Here is a 13,950-nt window from a genome sequence, read left to right as displayed (position 1 = left end):
CCTCGAACTCATGACCTCCTGGTCAGAGTGATTCATTGCAGTTAATTGCAGCAGCTGGCTTGCTCTCCCGCCTGCGCCACAGCTGGAACTAATATTACTTTAGCAATATTGTAGTTAATATGTAGCGGCATCGATGTTACTGCGCATGTGTTGCATCCATGCATCGGCATCTCTAGGGTTGGTCCCATCCAGTGCAGTGACTCATGATGCCACCTCCTTCTATCCAATACATTATGTGCCTGGGTATCTCTTTTCCAGAAATGTTTTTAATTTTGAATATTTGCATATTTGTAAGGAGATGTCTTGGAGACGGGAGCTACACCTAAACATGGCATTCACTGATACTTGCTGTGCACCTTAGATGGATAACTTGTAGGCGATTTTATAGATGTTTTAAAAATATCTGTTTTGTGCATGAAACTAAGTTTGTTGAACCACCTGGAAGCAAAGGTGACACTATGATGTTTTATTGCTGATTGATTTGTTTACTGTTTTGTTTTTGCTTTTATTCTGTTGTGTCCGGGCATGGCCCCATGTAAGCCGCCCCGAGTCCCTTCGGGGACGTGGGGCGGGATACAAGAATAAAGTTGTTATTATCTATCTATATAAAAGAGTGATGGCATCACGGCGACCCACAAAACAACAAAACTACAGGCCCCCCAACCTCGAAATTTGACAACACAACCCATCATCCACGCCTCTAGGTTGATACAACAAAAAGAAAAGAAAAATAAAGTCCTAATTGGAGGGAGAGGAATAATTGTTTTTATCCAATTGCTGCCAGTTAGAAGGCTAAGCTCCTCCAACTTGGTCTCCTAGCAACTCAATAAAAAATAATAAAAAACACTAAAAATAATTAAAAACACTAAAATATTAATACAATAAAATACTATAATAACAGAAAATAACTAAAATAATACAAGAAAATAATAAAATATAATAAATAAAAAGATAACTTACAGTAAAAATAATTTAAAAATACAAATAACGTCAAATAAAAATTACACAACAATTTTTAACCAATACCACCACCACTTTGCCACAGCAACGCGTGGCCGGGCACAGCTAGTTATTATTATTATTATTATTATTATTATTATTATTATTATTATTATTATCTCAGCCACCCAATTCTAGAGGATTTTGGATTCCAGAAACCTTGGATTCACAAGAGCTTGCCAACCTGGATGGTTTGCACACAGAGCTCCCTTGCCTTGCCCTCCCTTCCTCTGCTCTGAAAGAGAGACCATTTGGTACGGTTGTGTTCTGAGTAATTCCTCTCGAAAACGAGCGGCTTCAAATTAAAGAACAAAAGAGAGAGAAGGAGAGAAGTATCACCAGGAGGGAAAAAGCGCAAGAGCAGGAAGGATCCAGCTGCTGCTTCCAGCCCAGGACGCAAACTGGCCGTGACTCGGAGGCGCTGCCAACTCCATGCTCACTATCAATTTCTCATCTGTCATTGAGACACAAGGCGAGGCTGCGTTGCCGATTACAGGAATGTTCCATCCCAATGTATGCTCCGGCTTGTAAACCTTCCTTTTGAGGAAGGAGAGGATAGGGAACGAACAAAGAAGGACTGACAACAACTAATGGCTGGAGCCGGTGTGGGGAGGAAAAGGCAGCATTTGTGCTAGCAATGGGATGATATGATGCCATGTGAGCTTGCAGTACAATGGGGAGCAATTACTCCGCGTGCTTGTCATGAGGTGCCAAGAAGAAACTTGGGCTTATTTGCCCGAAGGCATCCTAGGATAGTGAAAAGAAGCAGGCCAAGATCCGATGCTCAGGAGAGGAAGCCTAACTCTACACTCATGCGGTGATGTGGCAGTTGTGCCTCACTAGCGTGGTGGTGAATTATGACAAGGTTCTCAGCACATTGGCTTGTTGCGCATAGCTGCTGTCAAGAAAACCCTATGACAGGATGCCCTTAGGGTTAGAACCATACGTAAGAAATGACACACAACACCATAGGCAAGAGTGTATGTAGTGTTATGGTTGGAGAAGTGGATGAAAACTCTGGGAGAACAGGGTTGCTTATTCATAAACATATTGGACAACCCACTGGATGACCTTGATGTTACCGTAGAAATCTATTGGATGACCTATATTGGTCTTATCCATAGAAACACATCAGATGAATTTAGTCTTACTCATAGGAAACCATCAGATGAGCTTAGTCTTACCCATAGAAACCTACTGGATGACCTTGGTCCTAGCCATAGAAACCCATTGGTCTTAGTCTTACTCATGGAAACCCATTGGATGACCTTAGTCTTAATCATGGAAACCCACCGGATGACCTTAGTCTTACTCATGGAAACGCATTGGATGACCTTAGTCTTACTCATGGAAACGCATTGGATGACCTTAGTCTTACTCATGGAAACCCATTGGATGGCCTTAGACTTACTCATGGAAACCCACCGGATGACCTTAGTCTTACTCATGGAAACTCGTTGGATGACCTTAGTCTTACTCATGGAAACCCATTGGATGACCTTAGTCTTACTCATGGAAACCCACCGGATGACCTTAGTCTTACTCATGGAAACGCATTGGATGACCTTAGTCTTACTCATGGAAATGCATTGGATGACCTTAGTCTTACTCATGGAAACCCATTGGATGGCCTTAGACTTACTCATGGAAACCCTTGGTATTTCTCATGAAAATTCACTGGATGACCTTGGTCTTACCCATAGAAGCCTACTGGATGATCGTAGTCTTTCCCATTGAACCCATTGGACAACCTTGGAGTTATCCACGGAAACCTACTGGGTGACTCTGAACATCAGAGAAAGGTGATGGCAAACCTTCTCTAAAGAAATATTGCCAAAGGGAGTAATTTTAGTCTTGTTGTGTCAGATGAGACCACAAGTCCCCGCTTATCCCTGGAAACCCTTTGGGTGATCTTGGCCAAGCCCTACTCTTAGTCTCAGAAGAGGGTCTCCTCTGAAGACATGTCATTAAGAATGATGGGATCACATTAAAATGGACTCAATTGGAAGTCCTATGAGAACAGTCCTACCAGCAGATTGTTGGGTCCACATCTGAAGACTGAAGCTTCTATGTTTACCAAAACGAGAGCCCAGTTTCCACCAGATTGGCAGCTCAGCATCAGAACAAAGGAGAAGGAGAAGCTCTCTGCTCTACTGGATGAACATACAAGGGATGGAAGATGCCTCTTTGCCGGAGCAGCCTGAATAAACGTTCAGAGGCAGCGGAGGATCAGATCTTAATCCCGCCTTACACCATCCTTGGCCAGGTATGTTGATTTTAGCCTAATCCTTTAATATTTAAAGCAATTCCGTTCCTTGTTTGAAGAGACTTGCTGGCCTCTGAGGGAGAAAGAGAGAAAGGAGGATGAAGAATGACACATGTCAACGGGTGTCTGAGGGGAGTACTCTTTCACTTAACATCATTCGATTGTTATGACCTCTCTTGTTTAGCTGGGAATTTCTCCTGGAACTCTAGGGGTGCATCTACACTGTGGAATGGATGCAGTACAATACCACTTTAATTGCCGTGGATTAAGGCTATGGAATTATGGTATCTGTAGTTTGATAAGGCATCTTCAGAGAAGGCTTGAACCCAATACTTCCAGGATTCCATGGCATTGATAATTAAAGTGATATCAAACTGAATTTGTTTTACAGTGTAGATGCTAGAGGTGTGAAAAATGGCAGAAATCTGATTAACAATTTGTTCTGAAGTTCGGATGGCTCCCTGTTTTGATTTGGGGGGGCGGTGGGCATTTTGATTTGTTAATCGAATTACGAAATTTCGTTATTGTTTTGGTAAGATTCATCCCATCGAAGAATGGGGAAACTTTCAAGGCTCGTTTCTTTGTCATTTTTATGGCTATCAGGATGAAACTTGCCACACTTACAGGTTACATTTACAAATGCAAGCCTGCCAAGTTTCAGAATGTTTCGGTCATCCACTGATTTTTAGGAATTTTTAAAAGTTTAACAATAATAACGATAATAAATGATAATGGATATAATAATATAATAGTAACTGGATATAATATGATAGTAACTCCACCTTCCTGCTTGGCTTCTTGGTTGGGACTGGATGGACCTTGGGGGTCCCTTCCAAATGTATGAGTCTAAAAATAAATAATAAATTAATATTTAATAATATAGTAATACAGTAGAGTCTCACTTATCCAACACTCGCTTATCCAACGTTCTGGATTATCCAACGCATTTTTGTAGTCAATGTTTTCAATATATCGTGATATTTTGGTGCTAAATTCGTAAATACAGTAATTACTACATAGCATTACTGCCTATTGAACTACTTTTTCTGTCAAATTTGTTGTATAACATGATGTTTTGGTGCTTAATTTGTAAAATCATAACCTAATTTGATGTTTAATAGGCTTTTCCTTAATATCTCCTTATTATCCAACATATTCGCTTAACTGCCGGCCCGTTTACGTTGGATAAGCGAGACTCTACTGTACCATTTTCCTGCCAGGGCTGGGGAAAGAGGAGTGGAATTTTAAACCGCTTTCTGCATGTAAGTTTTAACAACCACAGAACGGATTATCTTTTGCTCTGAATTAACAAATCATTTACGAATTTTCCAAAAGTTTTAGAGAGAGACTGTTTTGATCTGTATTGCTTCGGAGGGGCCCCTGTTCGATTTGTAATTTGTAATTCCTGAATCATACGAATCTCCAGAATTACAAAGCAACCTCCGAAATTTTGCACATCCCTAATAGATGCATGCTAGGAGAAATTAGGAGTCCAATGAGAAATGCATTTCTATTTCAAATCAGACAAATCAAACTCTGGACAAAATAGGGTTAATCACCAGCTTGAAGACTTTAATATAGTGTGTCAAGGTTGCCAACGATCAACTGCAGAGCACATGTTCTGGGGGAAAAACAGATTTGATAGAAATCCCAACTATAGTCTAGCAAAGTCTCTATTTGTTTGGCCTTCCAGGGAAGCAGAGATCCCATGCAACCTTCTGGAGGAAGACCAAAGAAGTACAAAGGCACCTTGCTTGGTTGGTCCCTAGGAGACCAAATCAGATCGCCTTATATTAAATAAACACTCCATTGAGGGACAACATTTGGGCAAGAATGACAGGTTAGATAAATCCAATGATAAAGCCCTCTATCGTGCCTCGAAAGCCTCTCTCTCCTCCTTAGGCCTGCCTGGGATTGTTGACTCCTTTGCCTCATCTTGATTGACGGCAAATAATGCCAGGTCTCTCTCTCTCTCCCTCGGCGGCCGATGTGCGTCGCCGTAAAGAGTCTTGGCAGCCTCACACCTCATTACTTGGCAACAGGTGCAAAGTGATAAATCAAGCAGAGAAAATGGGAACTCCTCCTCTTGGGAGGCTCAATATTCCTCTCGATTCCAACACCTGGATGCCTAGGGAAGGCTCCTCTCTCTGTCCGTGGTCCTGACCTGCTGCGTTCTGGGAAATGCAGGTGGAAAGAGTCAGCTTAGAGATATAGAAGTGAAATAGCCCACAGAGACAATATGCCATACACACACACACACACTCACACACATGCACAAACATTGAGAATTTATTTTTGCTGGGGAATAATGCAATGTGGAAAAAAATCCTTTATGCTTGGTAAACCTTCCGTAATCCCATGAAACCATCTTTGGTAAACCTTTCATAATCTCATGGAACCACCTCTAGTAAACCTTTCATAATCTCATGGAGCCACCTCTAGTAAACCTTTCATAATCTCATGGAACCACCTCTAGTAAACCTTTCATAATCTCATAGAAACACTTGTGGTTAAACCATTGATCCACCTTTGGTAAACCTTCCAAAATCTCATGGAACCATATTTGGTAAAATCATGGAACCACCTCTGGTAAACCTTCCATAATCCTATGGAACCACTTTTGATAAACCTTCCATAATCCCATGGAAACACCTTTGGTAAACCTTTCATCATCCCATGAAAACACCTCGGGTAAAGCCATTGAACCATCTTCAGTAAACCTTTGGTACATCCATGGAACCACCTTTTGTAATCTTTTGGTAAACCTATGGATTCAGTTCCAAAATGTGGCCAGCACTTACATTAACCTCATTGAGTAAATTTATCATTGAGACTAGCGACTGGAGTTGGTGAAATCATAGACCCCAAAAGGCATCTAACCCTGGCATTGAAAAATACATGGAAAAAGGTCTGCTGTGGAGTGACCATCCAACTTCTGTTGTTGGGTGCCTTCAAACAATTTCCAACTTATGTCAACCCTAAGGAGAAGCGATCATGGGATTTTCTAGGAGCTGTGATTCACCCAAGATTATCCAGTAGGTTTCCATGGAGGATCAGGGTGTCAGAGTACTTGCAGCGCAGCAGTAGTTGGATGAAAGCAGTGGAGCGCAGAACAAAAAGACACTCAGAGACGTTGGTAAAACTATTTACAAAGTTTTACTGTATGCAGCAGTAATCAACACAAACAGACTTGCAGACGACAGATGAACACAGGACTGTTCTGTTCTCCAACAGAACTTGACTTGAACTCTAGGCAGACAGAACTCAACTGAACTGACGCAATCGGTATGCAGAAACACTTGTGTCTGGATACTCCCTAGTTCCAGCCACACATCAAGGACATCATAGCTTCTTGGCAATTAACTCTTTCCACATTATGGTACATTCTGGATGATGCAATCAGTTGCAATACAAGCATAGCACAAATTGCATTTAAACACTATCAATACACAAATCCCACATTAACACAGGGGACCTCCAGAGCTGTAGTTTTATACGCAAACCACGATGCCATGGTGGTCTGAATCTCTGAGTTCCAGGTGTATCAAAGTGTCCTACCCGTAGAGTTTCCCATTGATTAAAATAGATGGAGTGGGATGGAACCTGACGAAAGGGTTCTCCACTTTTGGACTTTTCATTGCATCCTCCCAGATGGGAGAAAAGACTGAGCAATCTCCTCAATGCTCAGTTTATTCCAAACCCGATGATGTTCCTGGATCACCTTTTGTCGACGGATGGATGCCTCTTGTCTGCCAGCCCTTTTCCTGCTTCCTCCCCCACAACCTGCATTACGTCCTGGCATCACAATGTGGACACCCTCCCTCAGAAGAAAGGCAATAATAAATCTTTCACTTTCAAATCTTAGATTCATTAAAAGCAGCCCAGGAGGAAGAAATAATAAGGTGCCGCTTTACAGCCTAAATAAAACAGGGGAAGAGGCAGTCCATAATATGAATTTCAGGCTTTGGCTGGAGATAATTCATGCATCATTCTCAGATAAGAAACAAAAATGGAGCTGCGTCAGCACCTTGGCTTGAGAAATAACTTTTTGTATTATTTTATGCCTCTCGGTAATGGGCCCAGGTTACCATACATCACCCGCTCAGCCTTAGGGCTCCGAGCCTCATAATATCCTCTCCGAACGCAGCAGAAAAACTTGGAGAAAAGTCACCGTTGCTCATCGCCTTGAATAATGGGGGCCGCCGCACCTTTGTTCTGTGCTTCATATGCATTCAGACTGTTTTAAATATTCTAATACAGGCTGAGATCCTACGGAGCGCAACGTTGTCATGGCAGAAGTTATCACTGACACGATACGCAGCCAGATTGGAGAATTACAATGAGGTGTTTGAGAAAAATCATTTAAAAAGCCCATAGAATCATACAATCTTAGAGCTGGAAGGGCTCCCCAAGGGCCATCTAGTCCCAGCTGGTGCCATGGAGGAATACACAGCTAAAGCGCTCCATAAAGATGCTCATCCAGCCTCTATTTAAAGGCCTCCAAAGGCAGAGAGAGAGACCACCACTTTCCAAGGCGGACTATTCCACGAAGAGGTCCCATTTCACAACGGCAGCTCCCGTAGAATCAGAACACTTTGAACACAATATCCCGGAGTGCAAATGCAATGTCTGTTCCAAATTGTACATTGATGGTACTAATAAAGGGTTGCACAATCTCCAAAAATGGCATCATTGTCTTGAAATGCCTACTTTCAAGCTCATCGAGGTATCCGTTACTTATGTTTGGCCTAATTAAGGCTGTCCATGGCTTAGTCTTTGCTTTACTCAGGTCTGCTGAGGAAGGTTTGCGATAGGGTTGTGCAAATCTTCGGAGCTCTGCTTCGTAATTCAGAGATTTGGATGACTCGTAAATACAAACTTCCGAATTACTCATCAGAAAGGATCTTTCCAAAGCATTTACGAATCAAAGCACAATATTAAATTGGATAGTCTTATTGTTCTGAAACTTGGCAGGCTTAAAGTTGTAAATCTTTCCTACAAGTGTGCCAAGTTTCATCCTGATTGGCATAAAAATGACGGAGAAACGAGCCTCGAAATTTTCCCCATCGATACTAATGGAACGAATCTCAACAAATCACTGACAAAGCTTCGGAGATTAGAATTATGCTTCGGAACGGGATCCCTCGGAATCTTTACAAAATGAAACAGGGGACCATCCAAATCTCTGAAACGAATTACGAATCAGAAGTCATCCGTTTCTCACACCTCTAGTTTCCAAGATACAATGACATTATGTATCCAAAGGCAAACTGGAATTATTTGGAAGCCATTGCCGAAGGAGAGAGAGCCAAGGGTCCTCTTGGGATGGCCAGCACGGCCGCCATATTATTCGCCCACTCATCTCTCTGCATGTAAACAAATACACAAAAACATCAACAAACTCCCCATGTTTCTAGACCAGGCTTATCTAATAAAGATCCCACTCAAGGAGACCAAATGAAAGGCAGTGGAGTCTGAAAGGCAACTAATCGGATTGGATTGGCTCTTTTCGGCGTCTAATTTTACCTATCACTTGCGAAACTGTGAATCCATTCTTGTTTAGATACTGAATTTGTTCGTTTAATGGAACACAAGAGACGGCAAGTTGGGGGAGAGGAGAATAATTGGGTTTTTTCTTCATTTCTTGGCAAAATGGAATAGAAACAATTTGGAAATTGGAGATTCACAGGCAGGTGCACTCGACTTCTTTCTTAGGAGAAGAGGGGGAGAAATAAAAAGCTACAGGACGGACAAAGAGAACTGCAATGGGATGATGAGGCTTCAGTGTTGGACTGTGGGAGACCCGGGTTCGAATCCCCTCTCAGACATATTGGAAACTCATTGGGAGACCCTCTCATTGGGGACACAAGAGAAGTCTTATTTTTTGAGAGGTTCCCAAATCCCTGAAAGCGGGGACACGAAATGCATCACGGTTTACCAGGATTGCACAAGCCTAATATGTACTAAACACCCTACAAATCATCCTGTTGGTTTGTGGCTTCTTGTTTAGAATTTGAATACTGCCAGAACATGGTTGGATTGATTTGCCTTCCTCTTTTCCTGAAAGCTGAGATGAATTCTGCAAAGAGGAAGAAAAAGGCGCGTTCCCATCTGGGCCGCTTGAAAGAAAAGAAAGGATGGGATTCCTCTCCTTCCTTCGCTCCCTGCCTCTCCCCGTTCTCTGGCCGATTGTTCACGGCAAAGACAAATATTTTATCAAAGAGTTGGGGAAATAAACATGATTATAGCTCAAGGGCGCCAGGGAGTTTTGGGAATATATATGTATATATTATATGTGTATGTATATATCTCGACGCCAAAAAACAACAACGTGGGATGTTATCAGGAGAGACGGCATCACAATGCACACCTGACAAAGGTAATTTTTGTGGCGGTGAAGCTGTATCGGGAAGCAGAATCATTTTGCTGGGCGCAGGAAGGCCTTATAAGATCAGGAAATGAAGGCATGGAAGGAAAGTGGACTGTCTGTTCTCCTTCGCTCCGTTTTGGATCTGCACCTCCCTACACGAAACAGTGCATGGCTTATAGGGCATGGATCGTTCCTTTAAAGTCCACACTAAAATCTGGAGCAGAAACACTCTTATGAAGGTCAACCAACCTTGGATTTCTGAGCATAGATTATGAGGCGGACCTTCATAAAGACTTCTGATCGATCCAACACCTCAACTATCTGAAAGACTACATCTCTATATACAAGAGAGAGCCTGGGTTAAAACCATGGGTTGTCCCTTTAAAGTTCGCACTAAAATCTGGAACAGAGGCACTCTTGTGGAGGCAACCAACCTTCGCTTCCTTGGATTTCTGAGCTGAAATTATGAATGTCTTTCCAAGGTGGCCCTTCATAGTGACTTTTGATCCATCCAACACACCAACTATCTGAAAGACTGCATCCTCCTATAGAATAATAATAATATAAATACTGTAAATAAATAATATTAATAATAATAAATGTATGACCTGACTCTCCTTGCGTACACTTTATGGGGGTCCACCTGCCTTCATTTACTGGGATTTGTGAGTTGAAATGATAAATGTCTTCCCAAGGTGGTCCTTTATGGTGTCCTTTGATTCATTCAGCATCTCAACTATCTGAAAGAATGTACCTTTCTATAGAATAATAATAATAATAATAATAATAATAATAATAATAATAATAATAATCTAAATACTGTAAATAAATAATATTAATAATAATAAATGTATGACCTGACTCTCCTTGCATACACTTTTATGGGGGTCCACCAGCCTTGCTTTGCTGGGATTTCTGAGCTGAAATGATGGTGGTCCTTCTTAGTGACCTTTGATCCATCCAGCATCTCAACTATCCGAAAGACTGCATCTTCCTATACAATAACAACAACACCTTGTCTTTCCAAGGTGGTCCTTCATAGTGACCTTTGATCCATCCAACATCCCAACTATATAAGAATAAGAATAATTGTTTTACATGTTTCTCTTTGCAGATACACTTTTATAGAGGTCCACCAGCCTTGCTTTGCTGGGACTTGTGAGCTGAAATGATGAATGTCCTCCCAAGGTGGTCCTTCATAGTGACCTTTGATCCATCCAGCATCCCAACTATCTGAAAGACTGCATCTTCCTATATAAGAATAAGAATAATTGTTTTACCTGTCTCTCCTTGCAGATACACTTTTATGGAGGTCCACCAGCCTTCATTTACTGGGACTTGTGAGCTGAAATGATGAATGTCCTCCCAAGGTGGTCCTTCATATTGACCTCTGATGCATCCAACATCCCAACTATCTGAAAGACTGCATCTTCCTATATAATAATAAGAGTAATTGTTTTACATGTCTCTCTTTGCAGATAACACTTTTATGGAGGTCCACCAGCCTTCATTTACTGGGACTTGTGAGCTGAAATGATGAATGTCCTCCCAAGGTGGTCCTTCATAGTGACCTTTGATGTGTCCACCGTCCATGGATGAAAGATGGAGTCTCCATTCCCTCTCATGAGGCGTCCATAAGGAGACCTTGACCAGGAGGACTTGGCTTTGAGGCGGTCAATGGCATTTTTCATGATAATTGGTGCATTTTGCAGGGAAAGGGCAAGATGGATGGTGGGCCGAGATAATAGGCACCGCCGGACCCTTAAATCATGGCCGGGCAACTTGCAGGTTGCCTGCTTCCCAAACTTTCCGAAAGGGAAGGAAACATCTGGAGGCGGCACTGTTTGTTCTGGATGTTGCTCCGATGAATGATGCACTCAGACAATTTTCTGCCTTATCATAAATTCCGCAAACTCATGAACTTTGCAATCTCTCAAGCTCGGCTCTATCTGGGAACCACTTATCTTCTGCTGAAAGCAATATAAAAACAGATGGCAAAGATTGCATCGAGTGATAAATCAATGGCACTCCTGCCACTTGCTTGGCGGACGGACTGGCAGAGACTCCCAAGTTGAGACCGAAAAACACGTTCGGATGGCGAGGAGAAGGCGGAGCGGACGGGGCGGAAGGAGGGGACTCAATCTCAGGGGAGCACAGACTCTAAATTGAGATTTTGCGGGACCTGTGCATTTCAAGACGGATGGCGAGGATCACCACAGGAGGTTCTTCTACATCATGCGTTGGCAAACTTGGACTTCAACTCCCACCATTTCTAACAGCCTCAGGCCCTTTCCTTTCCCCCCTAAGCCACTTAAGCAAATTTATGGTGTTGTAAATTAGTTAAATTAGCCTCCCCGCATAAAGCAGTACCTAAATTTCCTACTTGACAGATGCAACTGTCTTTCGGGCTGCTTCGGTCAACAGCGAGCTAGGCTATTATCCTTCAACTACCCTGGTTGGTTTTACCAGGGCTGTCACGCAGCTGGTTAGTAGCCTGCTGCAATAAATCACTACTGACCAAGAGGTCATGAGATCAAAGCCTGGGTCGGATTAATAATAGCCTGGCTCACTGTTGACCTAAGCAGCCTGAAAGACAGTTGCATCTGTCAAGTAGGAAATTTAGGTATCGCTTTATGCGGGGAGGATAATATAACTAATTTACAATACCATAAAATTGCCAGCAGCGCACGGAAAGGAATGAGGAAGTACTACCATCAAGGACTCAGTGTCACAAATGGACCATGAAGCAGCAGCTCCTCCTGTGGCTGGAATCAAGCATACCCTCATGAAGCCGGAGGCTGGAAAATGTTAAAATTGCCTCTACTGTCTGTCTGCACATGTTGTATGTCTAATAATGGCACTGAATATTTTCCATGTATATGTGCATTGTAATCCGCCCTGAGTCCCATTTGGGGTGAGAAAGAAAGACAGAATAGAAATACTGTAAACAAATAAATAATAAATTTAGCCTTTTCTGTTGCTTTACTGAACTGCAAATCCAATGCATTAGGCCATGACAGTCAAAGGGGTGTCAAACTGCATTAATTCCACGGTGTAGAGCAACACAAGGCGGAGATCGAGTGAGTGAGCCACAGCCTTTTGCTTTCAGATACATCTTCCCATCAGAGAGATGTGGAAAAAAATAAAACTTATTCTGCTGCTGCTGCTGGTTGACTCGTCTCATTAATAACCTGCAAACATCCCGCCATATGTTGTGTGTGGTTTCCTTTTTATTATTATTATCACTTGACTCGTATCATTACGACTTCATTTCAGAGGGGCCCGGAGTAAATGAACAGCCATTCGGAAGGTTATTTAACTATTAAAACAACGCTTAATTAAAGTTTGCCAAGTCTGAGGAGCTGGGGAGGATAAAGAGGCGCTGAGTAAATATCAGTTATTATTTAATAAGGAGGGAGAGATTGAAACGTTCCACATCGGAGACGCGTTTTCCAGAAAGGATGAGGATGAGGATGAGGATGACGAGAGTTCTGTTCTTTGTCAAACTACCATATTTGGACGGCCACGGAGTTGCCAAGGAGCGGCCGGAGATCCTCTGCTAAGCGCTTATTGAATCAGGAGAGGAAGCCGCTGACGGAGTTCAACAGGGAATAGCAATCACCCTGATTAATTCTGTTGTTGTCTTCTTCTTCCACCTCCGCCTCCCCACTTAGCCAGGCAGCCAAATTCCATATTTCTTGTCTTGGAAAGAGGAATTGCAGGCGTCCTTAGGGTTTGCCTCAAACGCAAGGGGAATGCGATTGTTGGTCTCCTTCCAAATCCATCGTTCTGTCTAATCCAAGCATGGGGAAACTTCAGTCCTTCAGGTGTTTTGGACTTCAACTCCCATAATTTCTAACAGTCTTTTGGGATTTGTATTCCAAAACACCTAGAGCAGGGGTCCCCAAACTAAGGCCTGGGGGCCGGATGCGGCCCTCCAAGGTCATTTACCTGGCTCCTGTCCTAAACTGTAGACTTAGGATTGACCTAAGTCTACCTGGTCTTTGTAGGTCTCTTTGCTTACTTATAGCCTTATGAGGCCATCTAGATGGCTTTTGGAGGTCCCTTTCCTTACCTATGGTTTTATGAGATTGTCTAGATGGCCTTTGGGAGCCCCTTTCCTTACCTATGGTCTTATGACACCATCTATATGGTCTTTGAGGGCCCCTTTCCTTACCTATGGTCTTATGAGACCATCTCGATGGTCTTTGGAGGCCTCTTTGCTTACCTATGGTCTTATGAGATCGTCTAGATCAGGGGTCCCCAAACTAAGGCCCATGGGCCGGATGTGGCCCTCCAAGGTCATTGACCTGGC

General features: G+C 42.7%; 1 long non-coding RNA gene across 1 annotated transcript; it reads left to right on the top strand.

Annotated features, from left to right (window-relative positions):
* The first annotated feature begins 2,785 nt into the window (after positions 1-2,785).
* Positions 2,786-12,602, top strand: LOC134293557 (uncharacterized). Its single transcript, XR_010000511.1, has 2 exons — positions 2,786-3,265; positions 11,114-12,602. It is a non-coding gene; the product is annotated as an uncharacterized LOC134293557 (long non-coding RNA).
* The last annotated feature ends 1,348 nt before the right edge of the window (positions 12,603-13,950 follow it).

The sequence above is a fragment of the Anolis carolinensis genome, unplaced genomic scaffold, assembly GCF_035594765.1.
Source record: "Anolis carolinensis isolate JA03-04 unplaced genomic scaffold, rAnoCar3.1.pri scaffold_8, whole genome shotgun sequence".
NCBI lineage: Eukaryota > Metazoa > Chordata > Lepidosauria > Squamata > Dactyloidae > Anolis > Anolis carolinensis.
The sequence above is the reverse complement of the archived record's forward strand: the minus strand, read 5'-3'. Positions and strand labels throughout refer to the sequence as shown.